An 18,227-nucleotide genomic window follows, 5' to 3' on the forward strand; every position below is an offset into this window, starting at 1 on the left:
AGGTGGTTCTTTGATAGCTCTCATATGTCCATTCTCTATGGGAATTGCCTCAACTGAAGAAAGTGTCCTTGTCCAAGGTCACATCCCCTTTCTAGGGCAGTCGATACCCAGTGACTGGTCAATGACAGGGTAGAAAGGCCCAGCTCCCTCACCCCAACTCGAGACAACTCTGCAGGATCATTCCAGCATCAGGGCTCCTGCAGAATCAGCTGAGGCTTTCACTGAGACTGCCTTGCAGCCCAACCTCTCCCTCTGCCCAATCCTGCTCCCTTTCCTCCCCCACAAGCATTGGCCCTGAGGCCGCTCCCCAATAAATTTTTGCATATTAGTCATCTCAGAGTCTGCTTCCAGGTGAACCCAACCTAAAGTCTTGGCCCCATGGAATTAGGCTTCCTGCTGACACCCCTGCCCACCATCTGGCTACTCAGACCCAGGCCCACCAAGGCAGAGTAGAGCTGCCTTGTATATCAATTTTTCTCCAGTCTCCTAAAGACTCCCCAGTCCACTTTCTATGATACTCCTCAGACTTGCTTCTAGCAGCAGGCCTTCCCTGATGTTCTCTGGGTCAGCTGGCATAGTAAAATAGGCTTTGAACGCAAGAAGATCAGGGTTTGGACTCCAGCTCCCATACTAACTGGTTACGTGAACTTGGGCAAATTACCTAATGTCTTCAAGTCACTATTCCCATGTCTGAAGCAGAAATGATAATAAGAACATCACAGGCCTGTCAGGAGGATTAAATGATACAACATAAGGAAGCCTGTTTAGCACAGTGCCTGGCATATAAAAATGTGCTCAACAAATATGAATTCCCTTCCCTTTTTCTTTTGGGTCTGGGGCACTTTCCACATAATTGCCAATTAACACTTTTTAGTTAACCCAATACTGAACATCACAAGCACAGATGTGGCATAAGTCTATAGGAAAAGTTTGGAATTTTCCATGTGGTAGAGCAGGGAAGTGGGTGATGGTCAATCAATTCAACTCTTCCTGTATGCTAGTCTTGATTTTCATGCTGTTGGAAAATTCTTGGCATCCAGTGAAAATTCTTCATGGCACAAGGAATAGCAGGCATTTTCATTTTGTCCTAAGGGGAAATGGAATCCAGCCAGACCTCATTTTATACCTGGCTGGAGCAGAGGCTGTGTTCCCTTAAGACACAGGACCAACCCTTCTTCCTAAGCAACAGGGGAATGGGTTGGAGAGGGGGTGGCACCTGAAATTATGGCTGGTGGGGCCACACAACTGGGTGCTGGCTTCTGGAAGAGAGCACGTGAGCAGACAAATCAGCCTGTTAAGATTGTTTTGTGAAAGTACAACTTGTCCCTAAAATAACAGCACCAAGTATCCAACTTTCCAACCACTGTCTCTTCCCCAAATGCAATAAGCATCCGCTCCCCTCCACCATCTCCCTGCTCCGTCAGCCCAATCCCTCTCCCCACTCCTCAGGCGAGCAGAAGAGGCCCTGACCTCACCAGAGCTGAGCCACCTTCTCAGAACAGCATCCGTGAGTGAGCTGAGTGTGCATGATGGGAGCTGGGAGGGGCGTGGGGAGCCTGGGGCAGGAAGCCACACACCCCGTGTACATCCCAGCTCCAGCTGGGCCCTTTTCTGTCAACCTTGGCCCAGCACATGCCGTCCTCAGTGACACTTGTGCTGGGCTCAGAGAATGCTGAATTCAGCCCCAATTAAGGGGCCATCTCGGGGCAGGCTGCCAGCACCAGCAGCTGCTATTTTGGGACTTGCTGAAGACACGATCTTCTCTCTCTCTCCTTCTCCATCTCTGCTCTATTTCTCCTCTCTCTCCTTTCTCCATTTCCATTATTTCTCTAGGTTTTTCTACCTGACTCTGCATGTCTTTTCATCTCTTGGCTTCTTTGTCTGTCTGTCTTCCCCTCTCTGTGACTGTATCTCACTCTATATCTCTCTTATCAAACCAATCTGACGAACACTCCCACCGTTACTGCACCAGGCCCTGTGCTCTGGGGAAAAAGCGATGCACAGGCCCCTGCCCTGGAGGAGCCCTGGGTGTGCTCAGCCTTCCTCTGGTTCTCCCCACCCCTCTCTGCATCTTAACCAGCTCTGCTCTTCCTGCCCAGGAACTCCAGGGCTTGCTTCTGAAGGCCAAGAAGCGGATTCACATTCCAGCCACCTCCTGGTCCATGAGCAGTTTCTGTGCTCCAGGCTTCCAATTCCAACAGCAAAAGTGCTGTCATTTCCCAGGTTGGTCTGTGGCAGCAAATGCTCCAGGATGCCCAAGAGGCCCAAAGCCATGCTCCCCCACTATCCTGGGCCCAGGGAGACCTGGCCTAAGGCCTGCAGTGTAGGACTGTTTGATCTCTCTGGGTTAGACCAGTAGGACATGCCCCTTGTCCATCAAGAGATTGAGCATTCATAGACCATAGCCTCTTCCTTCCAGGGGAGATGGCCCCCTGAAGGGCCCCTGGCCAGCACCACAGTGGGTTTAAGAGGATGTCTTATCTCCATCCTCCTTGCCTTTCAAAATGCTAGGCCCAGCTCACTTCCCTCCTTCCTGATCACCCAGCCCACAGCACCATCTCCTGCCCCAGTTCCCACAGCCCTGGAAGCCTGACCTATGCTCTCAGCACTGAGCTCTTCTACCCTGGTACCTGCTGGCTGACCTGTGTTCTTTGTCACAGGGTGTGGGGCAGGGATATTTAACAGGACCCACCTGTGAACTCTCCGAGGTCCTTCCCTTCTGGGGCTTCCCCATGTACTAGGAATAGGGGGTATGTGGTAACTTCTTATGTACACTACTGAATTAATGTTGGTTGATTTTTTAATTACCACCTACTATGTGCCAGGCACTATTAGACTTTTTCAGATGTATTACCTTATTCGATTCACAGACCAGGCTCTGAAGCTTATTAGCCCCCTTCTAGAGCTGAAGGAACTGAAGCCCAAAGAGGTTTCCCAAAATCAAATGATAGCAACCCAGGTCTCCTGATTCTGCAAGCCAGGGCTTGTTCCAAAACCCAGCTCCTGCCTATAAATAAAAGAAGGAAAGAAAAGGCTTCAACAGAGCATGGTTCTTCCCCCAAGGAATTCTTAATTTGAGATCCAGGGGCCTCACTGCCCTTAGCAGCTGGTTGAGAGCTAGGCCCAGCTCTTCAGGGAAGGCAGGCTGGGCCACCTGCACATTGAGCCAGACTCAGGCTCTGGCAGAGTGGAGAAGCCCTTTCTCTGGGCCAGGGGGACAAGTAGTGACAAGTTCTCAAAGGGAGCCCAGGGGTGAGAGGACACCATGGGGCGGAGGGGGAGAAGGGAGGCTTCTTGAGCTGCTGTCAGCCAAAGGTCAGAGGAGAAGGCACCAAAGGCTCCCAGCGGCAGGGGTAACTCAGACCTCCACTCCTGGTGGGAAACAGGAGGTTGGCCGGTCAGGGCTGTCTTTGAAGTTCCCCAAGGAAGGGACATGCGACTCAGGGCTTCCCTGGTGATCGGTCGGTCCCCCTCAGGCCTGTGACGTGAGTGTGGTGTCTGAAGCAGGCTTTGGAGCGGGGAGAGCGCGCAGGTCTGGGAAGGTGCTTTGATACCTCCTTTCTTCTGCGGCTTTTTCAAGATCCCTCTGCTCTTTGTCAGCTGTGCAGTCATGTCAGGATGTGCCAGTTGAAGCAGCAGGCGGGGGAGTACGGGCTGTGCCAAGCTGCTCCAGAGGGAGGCCGGGGCCCTCCGGCAGGTGCTGCACAGAGTCAGGGCCCTGAAGCCTGTCTGCAGCCCAGGCCCAGCCCAGGAGTCTAGAACTCTGACCTCTGCGGGACCCTGGCTCCTGAGCTGCCCTAGCCTATGTCCCACGACTTCTAACCAGTGCACAGTCTCTCAGAGCCAGCCCTACTAACCCTTAGACTTCAGGGGACCCCCATGCCCACAGCTCTGGCCCCTGAATCCTGGTCCCAAGATGTCTCTGCCTTGGGGGCCACATCTTACAGGTCACCAAGTCCTATAGATTCTAAACCACTCCCTCTTCTTTGGTTCCACTACCTCTGCTCGGATCAGACCTTCCTCATCTCCCCCTTGGGCAGTTGTCACACATGTTCTTCTGGCCTCTGGTCTGTCCCACCCGCTCCAGAGCCAGCTTTCCAGCTCAGCTTCATGGCCTCCCTCATCCTGCACTGATACCCACGGTGTGGTGACATGGCCCCTGTCAACCTCTCCAGGCTTATCCCCACTCTCCCCAACACACCCCCCTGGGTTCAGCTTCACGCAGCCATGGCCATTCCTCAAATATGCCCACCTGCTCTCACCACTAGGCCTCTGCCCACGCTATCCCCTCTGCATAGGATAGATTCTCCCAGCCCTGCCTGTAAGCACTGGTCCATCCTCTTCCTCTACTCAGTCTAGACTCCATTTAAGCTCTACCTTCTTCAGAAAGCCTTTCCTGGCTGCCAGGCTGGGCCCAGTGCTGCCCCTCATCTCTCTTTGTGCCCCGTGGTCTTTGTGTCCTGGTCCTTGTCATGCTGGGTTGTCACTGCTGGCAGGAGTGTCCCCTTCAGAGAACTGGGCCTCCTGGAGGGCAGGGGATGTGTGTGATTCACCTCTGTGCTTCACAGCCCAGCGTGGTGGGATGATAAAGATGATAGAGAAACAGGTAGCTGCTCACCAGTTCCCACCACCTGGTTTAGGTAATAACACACACACACGCGTGCGCGCACGCGCGCGCACACACACCCCTACCTGAGCCCTCACTGGACCAAGAAGTTGAGCTAAGATGAGGGCTAAGCCATCAAGGAGGGTTCCCCTGAGAAGGCAGAATTTGAACTAGGTCCTGGAGGCTTGCTCTGCGCCTATCCAGGGATGTGGGTGTGAACACTTGTGCCAAGCAAGGCTGGGTGAAAAGTGACTATGGTGGATCACGTTCATCTCCCCAATGCTTCACCCTCCCTGCGTCCATGCCCTTTACTGTGTGATTCTATGTGGCTCTTCCCTGCCCTACCCTGCCCCTTTGGGCCCAGCCATGTGACTTACCTTGGCCAATGGGATGCCAGCAGGCTTGAAGTGGGCTTTCACATCAGAACCTGCCTTCTCATGCTCTGCCATCAGCAATGAGAACATGTCCACGCTAGCCTGCTGGAGGATGAGAGACATGTGCAGCAGAGCCAAGTCATCTTAGTCACCCCAGCCAAGGCTAGCCTAGGGCAGCCAATGGCCAGCCAACCTCCAGAGATGTGAGTGAGCCCAACTGAGACCTGAAGAGCCACCCAGCAGAGCCCAGCCACCCAGCTGACCCACAGAATAGTATGTTAAATGTTTATTATTTCAAGCCACTGAATTCAGGGGGTTTGTTACACAGCATTATTGAGACAATACACTGACTAAGGCTAAAGAGATCAGCCTCTGGGGAGATGGGCTTATCCACAGTGGTGCCCACAGTGGGCTGGTAAATAGGGAGTCTGAACAGAGTTCCCCTTTCCTTCAGCATTTCTCACCGCCCCCTCCTTTCCAGCCATCTTGGGCTTCGTGAGGCCTCACACATGTTCTGTATCTCTGCACAACCTGTTCCCTCCTCCTGGAATGCCTGTCTCTGTCTTGTCCTCTTTGAATCCTGCTTTCACTTCAAGGTCAGGTCATACCCTAGAAACCTTTATGGGCACACAGCCTCATAGCCACCCTAAACCTTTTGGGAATGACATAAGGTATAAGTAGGTAATATTCCCTCCTTTCTCCCTCTGCCCCTCCCCATGTCCCACTGGGGTCTGCCTTAGCTTTACAGTGGCACATTCTCCTTCACAGTTATTAATCCATGGGGCTGTGCTAGCTCCTGAGCAGTAAGTAGGTCCTGCCTGGCCACAGAGGAAGCAGACCTCATGTACTCCTAGATCTCACAGAGCCTCAGCACAGCTTCTGATAGCCAGAAGCATCTGGGAAGTGGGCAATGAATAGAGATGAATACACTTTCCAGCTATTGATTTTAGAACAATGTGACGTGATACGTTGTAAAAAAAATTGAAATCCAAAGACCTATTTTCGAATGGGCCTAAATAGACATTTCTCTAAAGAAATAGGAGCTAAATAGACATTCCTGCAAAGAAGACATACAGATGGCCAATAGGCACATGAAAAAATGCTCATCACTGCTAATTATTAGAGAAATGCAAATCAAAACTACAATGAGGTACCACCTCACCTGAGTCAGGATGGCCATCATTAAAAAGTCTGCAAATAATAAATGCTGGAGAGGGTGTGGAGGAAAGGGAACCCTCCTACACTGTTGGTGGGAATGTAAATTGGTGCAGCCACTATGGAAAACAGTATTAGAGGTTCCTCAAAAAACTAAAAACAGAGTTGCCATATGATCCAGCAATCCCACTCCTGGGCATATACCCAGACAAAGCTATAACTGGAAAAAATACATGCACCCCTATGTTCATAGCAGCACTATTTACAATAGCCAAGACATGGAAACAACCTAAATGTCCATCGACGGATGAATGGATAAAGATGAGGTATATATATACAGTGGAATATTACTCAGCCATTAAAAAAGAATGAAATAATGCCATTTGCAGCAACATGGATGGACCTAGAGATTATCATACTACGCGAAGTGAGTCAGAAAGAGAAAGACAAATACCATATGATATCACTTCTATGTGGAACCTAAACTATGATGCAAATGAACATACCTACAAAAACAGACCCAGATATAGAGAACAGACTTGTGGTTGCCAAGGGGGAGGGAGGTGGAGGAGGGAAGGATTGGGAGTTTGGGATTAGCAGATGCAAACTATTATATACAGGATGGGTAAACAACAAGGTCCTACTGTATAGCACAGGGAACTATATTCAATATCCTGTGATAAACCATTATGGAAAAGAATATGAAAAAGAATATATTTATGTATATATAACTGAGTCATTTTGCTGTACAGCAGAAATTAAACACCACAACATTGTAAATCAACTATACTTCAATAAAACTAAAAAAAACAAACAAACACACAAAACCCAAAGACCTATTTTCAGTCCTTACCTTGCTCTGCGACACTTGGCCGAGCCCTGACCCCTCTGAGCCTCAGATTTCCTATATGTATAATGAGGGTTTGTGCTGACCCTTCTCCACACTCCCTGACAGTGCTGAGCATCTGTGACATTGGCCCACGTGTCTCGTCCTCTGGCTGCCAGCTCTGGCCTGGCTCTTCCCACCACTCCTCACTCGCCCCGAGTTCAGCCTCAGAGCCTCCCGCCTGCTGGCAGCCCTGGCCATGGCTTTGGATGGTGGCTACTGAGCTGGCCTGGCTTCCTGTGACTGCCGGCACCCTCCACTTCCTGAGCCTGCCAGTGGGCTTGGTATTGGGAGTCATCTCTCCTGCAAGCTCTGCTGGGCAAGGCTGGGTCCCTGCTTGTCTGACAGGGGAGCATCTTCAGGAAATACACACACACACACACACACACACACACACACACACACACACACACACACACACGTGTGAGCTCCTCTCCTGCCAGCTGCTGCTGGGCCAGTAGGAAGGAACGCTGACAGGCTGTATTTTCCCCACTAGAGTCAGGTGAAAAGAGGAGAAAGGAAGAAAATGGGCCAGGGCAAAATTATCCAGAGAGGGGAAGACCTTTCCACGCCAGCTTACTGAAAACAAAGATGATATTTTAGAGAGCAAAGCTCCCTGAGATACAGTAGACGAAGGGAGGTAGAGGCCTCTGAGCTAGACTGTAGCCTCTAGCCAATATCATTGCTTTCTCCAACCTCACCTCCAGGCTCATTTTTGGAGCTGGGGAAGCTCCAGAGATGCTCAGATCAGGTGCTCCCTGGGATACCAGGAAGGAGCACGGGACAGGAGTTCACAGGGTCTCTGTGTCTGGGGCTGCGGCAGCAGGGTGGAGGAACCCCAGGCCGCACTCACATCCACCCTGCCCCCACGGCTTTCAGATACCATCCATCATGTGCATCACAGGTGATGGGGGCTGATCCAATGCAGAGTCTCCAGCTTTGCTTCTGTGCTCCGCCTCCTTCCTTGTCTGCCCCCGCTCCAGCACAGCAGGCTTGAAGGAAGCACGGAAAGGCTGCAGGTAGGTGCTCACTCACTGCTGTTCCCGCACCACCTGCCACCTCACCTCCATGAAAGTCAGGGACCGAGATTAAGAGGCTGGAAGTTGAAACCTGAGGTTCTAGCTGGGGTAATTGCCTTGGTACCTCTGCGCCCTTCGGAAGTCCAACTCTCCTTTTGGATACCTGGATATCTCTTTTACAGGTATGAGGTAATCAAGCCCACTCTGTCAAATGGCTGCAGGGATGAAAAAGACCTTCTGAATCCATGAAGTCCTCAATATGTGGGAGATGTTTTCATTATTGAGACCAGAGCGTGGTCCCCAGGGAGCTTCAGGCCTCATTGTGTGGGATTATGACACTTTTTCTAGCCTACACTTTGAGGAGCATAGCCAGGACCTGGCCCCTGCCCCTCACCCGATGCCCCACTTCATATCCCCCGACCAGCCAGCAGCCTCAGAACCCCTCTGGGCCCATCCCAGGGTAGGGCTGTCAGGGAGGTAGAGAAGGAGGTGTTCTGGGCCTTCCCTTCTGAAGCTCTCATCTAGAGTGTTGATGAGGTGACAGAGCCTCCCAAAGAACAGTGAGAGGCCAGGGCAGACACAGTGTGAGCGGGAGCAGAGGGTGGGGCTCAGACTCTCCAGGAAGGGAGAGGGTGCTGTGGGCTGGAAGAGCCAGGAGGGCTTCCTGGAGGAAGGGAAGGGCTTGATTTGACTTTGAAGGACATAGTTGCTGCTGCAGTGAGCCTGGGCATGGCTGATTGAGGTGTTAAGGCCCAAAGGCAGGCACGCAAAACTCCAGGGGAGGCCGCCCATGCCAGGGCTAAGGAACAGACCCCCAGGCATGAGTCCAGCAGCAGGGAAGCAACCAGGGGCTGAAGGGGGACTCAAGCAGAGGCAGGATGGCACTGATGCCCAGGAGTTCCCCTTCTGCTTTTTCTCTGAAGGAGTGAGCACCAGGCTTATGGACGGGTGACCCAGAACACAGGCCTGCAAGTGGTTGCCTGCTTCTGCCCTCGGGCCTGGCCAGAATGGAAGCCAATTATCAGCTCTCAGAAGCACAAGGGTCCAACTTCCTGTCAGAGTGAGAAGGGTCCAGAGAATCCTGCTCTGCCCACAGATCTCCTAGGTCTGGCAGGGCAAACCACCCCTCAGAACTAAGCCCTCCACATCCATAGGCCATCTGATCTGTGTGGGTCCAGTTGGGGCAGAATGGGGACTGTCACACCCAATCTAGAGATGAGAAAACTGAGTCCCGGGGAGAAGAGGTTTGACCTAAGTGTCATGGCCCAGGACTAGAACCTAGGCCTCCTGCTCCTCAGTTGAGTCAGTGTAGACAAGATAACCGGATAACCTGGGTCAGTGCAGACAACTGGATTACCAGGAGCAAAAGAATCCACTTTGGAATAAAACTTACACAGTGGAGAAGCAAGATAAGCACTGTGTATGTGCACAAGGCTGCCACATGCTAGGCGCTGAGCTGGACACTGCACAGGGCCTCGTTTAAGACTCAGATCTATCCAATGGGTTCATTATCCTCAGCTCCATACCATGGGTGGGTGAAGGAACAGAGGTTTGGAGAGTCTGGGCATCTTTTCCAAACCACCCAGGAGGAAGGGCAGAGCTGGGTTCTGAACACAGTTCTCTCTGCAAAGCTCTGCATCTTTCAACCACCGCCTGGCAACACCAAACAACTGTCAGGGGCTTTGGGCCAGGGAGGAAGCAGCCATGCAGGCAGGACAGGAGTGAGGGTCCTACTGCCAGTAGCTGCTTCAGTTTGGTTTTCTCATGCTTCTCCCAGTGCCAGGGCCTGGCACCTCTGGGAATTGGTTCACAGCATAACACCACCAGCAACAGTAATAGCTTTACTGCTACTTCTATCTGCTTCTACTCCAACTGCTACAGTCTCTATGCTAAGCACTTTACATATACATACACACACATGCACTTCACGTATACCATCTGATTGAATCTTAAAACAAACCTTTGAGGTAGGTTCTTTTTATTCCCATTTTGTGGTTAAGAAAACTGAGTTTCCAAGGAGTAAAGTAACTTGCCAATCTATCTCTAAAAGCTTGTACAGTCTACACTACCCAAGGATTTCAGGTAGAAAGAAAGACATCTTTCCAACAGTGGGAGTTGTCTGAGAGTGACATGGTGGTCTCTGGAGGAGGTGAGCCCCATCAGTGAAGCTTTTTTGGTGTGTGTGGGTGTGGGGGGAGGTTGTGCCCACAAAACTACTATTTATAGTTGCCTTTTTAAAATTAATATTCACTACTGGGCATATACCCTGAGAAAACCATAATTCAAAAAGAGTCATGTAGCACAATGTTCATTGCAGCTCTATTTACAATAGCCAGGACATGGAAGCAGCCTAAGTGTCCATCGACAGATGAATGGATAAAGAAGATGTGGCACATATATACAATGGAATATTACTCAGCCATAAAAAGAAATGAAATTGAGTTATTTGTAGTGAGGTGGATGGACTTAGAGTCTGTCATACAGAGTGAAGTAAGTCAGAAAGAGAAAAACAAATACCGTATACTAACACATATAAATGGAATCAAAAAAAAAAAAAAGGTTCTGAAGAACCTAGGGGCAGGACAGGAATAAAGACGCAGACGTAGAGAATGGACCTGAGGACACGGAGATGGGGAAGGGTAAGCTGGGACAAAGTGAGAGAGTGGCATGGACATATATACACTACCAAATGTAAAATAGATAGCTAGTGGGAAGCAGCCGCATAGCACAGGGAGATCAGCTCGGTGCTGTGTGTCCACCTAGAGGGGTGGGATAGGGAGGGTGGGAGGGAGACGCAAGAGGGAGGGGATATGGGGATATATGTATACGTATAGCTGATTCACTTTGTTATACAGCAGAAACTAACACACCATTGTAAAGCAATTATACTCCAATAAAGATGTTAAAAAAATTAATATTCAATTTACTAAGGGCACACATTTGAAAACAAAGCTTTTCTTCAGGATTAAGTTCCACTTACTGATCTTATTGTTCTATTTATAGGTGTAATATAATAAGAACAGGACCTTCACTTTTTCTTCAATTGAAGTTTGATTAACTCAAGTTGAAAAAGCTAAACTCTCTTAAACAATCAGTGCCATTTACAATGTAATTAAATTTGCTTAAACAATTTCAACTACATATGAGCATTTAATATATTTGATTTTCCTAAGTAACTTAAATGTCTGATTGAACAAGCAAAACCTTTGTATCCGGTACTGGTAAAACTGTTGTGAGTCTGATAAATTAAATTTATAAATACAGTGACTTTCACATTCTCTTAAATATTGCAATACTGTTTGCAAAATTAGTCAAATTCTCTCATACCTCTCAACTTAAAATTACATGTCTACAGGCTTCTGGTTACAGCTAAGATGGAGTAAGCACACTTCACCCTCCCCCTCCCATTGATTATAAATGAAAACCCTGGAACAGATACGTAAAACACTGTCTAAGGACTCTGAAAAATAAACAATAGCAGGCGGATTTGGGAGGGAAATAAACACTCAAAGAATGACCAATATGGAAGTGAGTTTCCTAGGTATTTTTTCCTCCACTATTTCCCAGCTTAGACTCTAGAAAGCATGAACCCCAGACTGTACAGTGGGAACAAACAGAAAGAGCTCTAGAGAAACCCTCTTTTTCTTGCCAGAGCACTGGGAACAGGGACCCTGCAGGATAGAACGTTGGGGAAGGGGGATGCAGAATCTCAATTTTTTTCTCTTTTACTGTACAGGGTGTGCTGCAAGGAAGGGCTTCTAGGAGCCAGAGAGTGTGAGGGCAATCATGGAGAGCTGGAGAATAAACCCCCTTAAATCTGTGTATAAAGTCCTGGACTCACCCTTGAGCTGTGAATTCATAGAACTGACCCAAAGCAGAAGGCAGGTCGGGACTTGTGGTCTGAAACAAATAGGATTGATACATAATATTACATAATATTCAAAATGCCCCAAATTACTCCATGTACAAGGAACTAGGAAAATCTCAACTACACTCAAAGGAAAAGACAATTAGCAGATGCTGGCCTCACGATGATCCAGATGGGCTTCCCTGGTGGCGCAGTGGTTAAGAATCTGCCTGCCAATGCAGGGGACACTGGTTCGAGCCCTGGTCCGGGAAGATCCCACATGCCACGGAGCAACTAAGCCCGTGCACCACAACTACAGAGCCTGTACTCTAGAGCCCGCAAGCCACAACTACTGAGCCTGCAAGCCACAACTACTGAGCTCACGTGCCACAACTACTGAAGCCCGCGCGCCTAGAGCCCATGCTCTGCAACAAGAGAAGTCACCGCAATGAGAAGTCTGCACACCGCAACAAAGAGTAGCCCTCGCTCGCTGCAACTAGAAAAAGCCTGCGTGCAGCAATGAAGACCCAACACAGCCAAAAATAAATAAATAAAAAATAAAAATAAATAAAAAGATGATTCAGATGATGGTATTATCACATGAAGACTATTATATCACACAACATAAATCATATAAAGCAGCTGTTATAACTATAGTCCATGAAGTAGGGAAGAATGATCTTGAAATGAATGGGAAGATAGAAATTCTTAGGGAAGAAATGAAACCTATAAAAAAGAACCAAGTGGAAACGTTATAACTGAAAATTCAATAACTGAAATAAAAAATTCAGTCTATGAGCTCAATAGCAAAATGGAGATGAAGAGGAAAGAGTCAGCGAACTTGAAAATAGATTAATAGAAATTATCTAATCTGAAAAACAGAAAAAATCTGGGGAAAAAATGAATGAGTTTTGGGTACTTATGGGATAACAGCAAAAGCTCTAACATTCATGTCTTTGGAGTCCCAGAAAGATTGGAGAAAAGGCTTGGTGCAGAAAATATTGAAGAAATCATGGCTGAACATTTTCCAAATTTGGTGAAAAGACATAAATTTATAGATTTAAGCAGCTCAGCAAACCTTAAAAGAAGGACAAATTCAAAGAAAACCTGATTCAAATACATCTTAATCAAACTGCTAAAAAACAAGGATAAAGAAAATATTTTTGAAAACAGCCAGAGGAAAGCAATACATTACATATATGGGAACAATAATTAAAATGACTTCAGATTTCTTATCAGAAGACATGGAGGCCAGAAAACAGTGGAACACCATCTCTAAAGTGCTGAAACAAAAGAACTGTCAACCCAGAATTCTATATCCAGTGAAAATATCTTTTTAAAGGCAAAATAAAGACATTTTTAGTTGAAGGAAAACTAAGAGAATTCATTGCTAGCACACCAGCTCTAAAAGAAACATTAAAGGAAGTTCTTTTAAGAGAAAGAGAAATGATATCAGAAGGAAACTTGGAACTTTAGGACTAAAAGAAAAGAAACAAAAATGAGAATAACTGGGTGACTATAATAGACTATTTCCGCCCCCCTTAAATCCTTTAAAGTGTGCATGACTGTTGAAAGCAAAAATTATAACCATGCCTGATGTGGTTTTCAGTGTATAATCATGCACTAGTTATAACAACTGCAGCATAAAGGGAGGAGGGGGAAAGGACCTATATGGCTGCAAGGCTTATATATTTCACTTGAAGTGGTAGAATATTAACTCTAAGTACACCATGAGAAGTTAGGTATATATATTACAATACCTAGAACAACCACTTAAAAAAACTATACAAAAAGATATTTCAAAAAGCCAACAGAGAAATAACAATGGAATATTAAAACAATATTGAAATAATCCAAGAGAAGGCAGAAATGGAGAAACAGAGGAATGAAAAACAGAGGGGACAAATCAAAATCAAACAACAAAATGGTAGAACTAAATCCAACAATATCAATAAATCTATTAAATGTAAATAGTTTAAACATACAATTAAAAGACAGAGATTATCAGGTTAGATTTAAAAAACTAAGACTCAACTATATACTGTCTGTAAGAAACTCACTTTAAATATTGATAGTTTAAAAGTAAAAGGATGAAAAACTATACCATAAAACACTAATTTTTTTAAAAGCTGGAAAGGCTATATAAATATCAGGCAAAGTAGACTCCTAAAGAAATAAACTTATCAGGGATAAAGAGGAATATTCCATAATGATAAAAAGATCAATTCACCTAGAAGATGTAATAATCCTAAATGTGTGTGCACCAAACAACAGAATTTCAAAACACAGAAAGCAGAAAACTGAGAGAACTAAAAGGAGAAATAGACAAGTCCAGTTATACTTGGGGACTTTAATGTTCATTTTTCAGGAACTGATAGAAAAGTAGAGAGAAAATCAGCAAGGATATAGGAGACTCCACCACCAAAGGCAGAATGCACATCTTTTTCAAGTTGCTCTTCAATCATTTAATATAGACCATATTCTAGGCCATAAAACAAATCTTAACACATTTTTAAAAATTGAAATCATATAACATATGTTTTCTGACCATAATGGAATTAAGCTGGATATGAATAACAGAAAGATATCTGGAAAATCCCCCAAATCCTAGACATTAAACAACACACTTCTAAATAATCCATGGGTCAAAATCTAGGAGGTTGAGGAGCTAGCATGCTAGCCCAGGAAGCTTGGTCCAGGAGATGGCACTCTTAACCACAGGCCATGTGGCCTCTCAAAGTTCTTCAGGGCCTTCAATGCCAGGCTAAGGAATTTGGAATTTGCACTGTATTTAATGGATAAGATAAGCATTTAAGGATTTTCACACATAAGGCACATATTTGCAGATAGATGGAGTTAGGTGTTGGATGGAGATGGGGGCAGGGGGAGCAGGAAAAATCTGCATTCTGTCCCACCAGAGAGGCAAAGTAGTTAAAGAATTTGGATTTTCCTAGATGTCTGAAATGAGACATTTTAGAAGTAGGGCCCATCCTTCCTTCCCTTTTCACAGAGGTTATTTTCACAGTCTTCCTGGGGTCTACACATGCTAGGTGAACCAGTAGCTCCGAGGCAGAAGCATGCCTCTGCCATCAGATAGGGGACTTTCTGAGGACAAACCCCCATAAGAATGGAGGTTTCCCAAGGGTTAACTTGCCTGTGGCTCTGGACAAGTTACTTAACCTCTCTATGCCACAATTTCTCCTCTGTACAATGAGGACAATATAACTGTACAATAATATCAGTTCCCATAGACTGGGCCATGACCTTGGGCTGAGCTGCCTGGAGAAAAGGTTGAAGGGGGAATTTGGACCCCTGGCTCCTGGTAGCTGCTGTGGGACCCTGGCTGGAAGGGGGTCTCTCGAGTGTGCAGGGAGACTTGGAGGAAGGCCTCAGCATGACAAGGGGTGGTACTCCTGCCTCCACAGGCCTGGAGTGGGGAGGGGAGGGCACATAAAACATCCTTTGCAGAGACTTTGATCAACAGCCGTGACAGGGACGGCTTCTATTCTCTTTGAAGCGCAGCAGAAAGATCAATCCTCCTTCTTGTCTCAGCCTCGCTGCACAGTGGCACCACGTGCTCCTGCAGCCGCCGCTACTCTCAGAGAAGACCAGAGTAGAAGGCGATGCCTGACCCAGGCCTGCCGCCTCCCCTCAACTCCCTCTCCACCCCCAAGATGAGAGGGATGAGCAGAACGTGGCACTTTCTGGCCTTCGCCTGTCCCAACCTCAGAGCGGAGGAGAAGGAAAAAGAACGCCTACACCCCAGAAAGTAAGAGCTTCCTCGACGCCTCATTAAACTTTCGCAAGAGTCCCTCCTCACCTGTGCATCCCCTTCTTTTCTTCAAAGGCTGGCTTTAAAACATCACATTTTGCTGAGATCTAAAGATACGAGGACAGGAGGCAGGAGACTGGATTTTACTTACAGGTCTGCCTTTGATTGGCTGTGTGACCTTGAGCAAGTTAATGCCCCACCCTGGAGCTTAATTTCTCTATCTATGAAGTAGAGTTGCTGTAAATGTTTTTCAGGGCTCAGTTTACAACTCTGTGATCAAGACTAGCCTGTACCCAGGTCAGGGTGCAGTGCACGTTCAGATTGTAGAATTGTCTTTCTCAGAGCCTGTCGCAGAAGAATTGCCCCCATAACCCTGACTGCCTCCAAGTCCTTGGTCAAATGTTTTTCTGTATAATCCCATCACTGGAAAGAGCTGCTCTGCCAGCAAAGCAGCATCCTGAGTCCGTGGGCTCTGCCCGTAACGGGGAGGAACAATTCCCATAACAGCACTGTCCCCAGCTGCTCAAGGATTACAAAAGGCAGAGAAGCTTGCAGGCGCTGCCCCTGAAAGGCTGGGGGAAGAAGAGAGTGGGGCACAGGACCGGGGAGGAGTAGGCGGTGGGAGGAGGAATGTCCTGGGACCTTCCACCTCCGGGTGTTGCGTGCTTATAATCAAACTGGATTGGTGAGTTAGGTTAGGGCTGGGAAGCCTCTTCCTCCCTGAATGCTGGCTTAGCCCACGCAGGTGCAGCCCCTCCCCAGCTGGGCAAGTGAAAGACTTGTAGACACAGAGGAATTAAGATGCTCCACTCATGTTCTGCCCCTCAGAGCAGGCCCCAAAGACGGAGAACAGAGGCTGCAGGAGTACTGATCCTCCAAGCAGAACGCTCCTTAGGCATCCCTTTGAGAATCCCAGTAATTAGCTTCCTGTATCTGGTCTCCAGAACGACCATGGACCTACCCATTAGGTCAGAGTCAGTGCTCTCAGAGTCTCCCGGGGTCTGGAGGATAGAATTGTTCCAGAAAAGGGATAGAATAGGTGGGAAAGGAATATTTCCGGCCTGCCTGCTTTGTGAGGTGCTGGTGTGTGCTGGGACGTCCTCTCTGCCTCTGTAGGACTAGATCTGCAGCATCCTCCTTTACCCCCCCAGGTCCCAGCTCAGCATGTCCCCTTCCGTCACTCCAGGCACCTGGGGTCCTCCTGCTCTGCCCTGTTCCTCGTGAACTCTGCCCTCCAGGAAGTCCCCAGAGTAATCCCTTTGCCCACCGCCACCCCTCGCTGGCCTCCTCAGCCTGGGCTCTCTCTGGAATGGGAACTGACGAGGTCCCCGGCATCCTGCCCAGGTGTGTGCACCTGTGGGTGTGGGTGTGCTTGTGTGCACACACATATACACATGCGCATGAACTTTGTAGTACACACTTTAGACGGCAAGTTTCACAGAGAAGTGAGGTGCCCTGGATTGACTTTGTGCTGTGTTTGGGGAAATGCGTGGATGTACGTGTGTGCGGCATATATGACATGTGTGTTTGCGTGCTCACTGATGGGGCTGTTGTGTTTCCGTGGGTGTGACTGTGTGGGAGAGTGAACACTGAAGCCTGGGATCCTGCAATTTAGGGGTGCTGGTGTACTCCTGAATTTGAGGGGTGTTGTGCGTCATTTTGGAGCTGCCGTGTAGGAGAATGAGTGACAAGGGTGTGAGCCCACCGAGGGGTGAGGGTGTGGCTATAGAGCACTGACGTAGGGATCTGTCTGCCCCGAGGGCAACGTGGACAGGGCACCCATGGGCCTTTGAGCATCTTGGTCACTTCTCTTTTGCCTGGAGGGGCCTCCTGCTGGCTCGGGCCTTGCTGCCTCTTCTGCACCAGAGGGCAAGCTAGGCCTTTGACCAAACAGCCTATCTGAGGTCAAGGGTCAGCAGCAGGCTCAGTGATCCCAGCTGTCCCTGTGGTCCTTGATGCCTGGCCCAGGTGGCCACACCAGGTAAGCGGGGCTGTCTGAGGCTGGGGGTGGGAGTCCCAGAAGAGAGTTTCTTGGGAGGTTCAAGGTTAGCCTGGATGTGCTCTGGAGCAAATAATAACAATACAAACAACTGCTCAGACTGCCAGACACTGTGCTAAGCACTATACAGACATTATTTAAACCTCACAACAATACTGTGAAATAGATAGTGTTTCCCCACTGTACAGGTGAGGAAACAGCCTGGGAAATTAAATAACTTGCCCTGGGTCACACAGCAAGTAGGTTGTAAGGTTGGGATCTGAGCATATGCTTCTCTCCTCTAATTCTCATCTATAGATTATCCTAGCAAGAGGGAAGAACGGGGCTCATTTCTCCCCAAACCCACGGATAAGCCTTCATTTCACAAAAGGAGCTTTATACTCCTGGATTTAAGATCCATGACACCTGATGGGGAGAATGGAAGGGGGTGGGCAGATGAAATAACGGGCCCTCGCCTAGAGAAGGCCCCCTGGAGCTGTTGGAGAATAACCCCTCTAAGCCTTGACGGGGTGATGGAGTTAGACTTACAGGTCTCAGTCCACACCGCTGTTCCTGGAACCCTGGGTGTA

At 48.1% G+C, this 18,227-nt stretch overlaps 1 long non-coding RNA gene across 1 annotated transcript in view; it reads right to left on the bottom strand.

Moving 5' to 3' along the window:
• Positions 1 to 18,227, bottom strand: part of LOC309651607 — a 109,054-nt gene that overhangs the window by 46,119 nt on the left and 44,708 nt on the right. The window contains exons 3-4 of the long non-coding RNA XR_014258250.1: positions 4,984 to 5,085; positions 2,855 to 3,007 (exon numbers count right to left, since the gene is read on the bottom strand). This is a non-coding gene — a long non-coding RNA (uncharacterized lncRNA). The remainder of the gene's footprint in view (positions 1 to 2,854; positions 3,008 to 4,983; positions 5,086 to 18,227) is intronic.

Source organism: Balaenoptera physalus (assembly GCF_965194825.1).
Source record: "Balaenoptera physalus genome assembly, chromosome: 2".
NCBI classification, from domain to species: domain Eukaryota; kingdom Metazoa; phylum Chordata; class Mammalia; order Artiodactyla; family Balaenopteridae; genus Balaenoptera; species Balaenoptera physalus.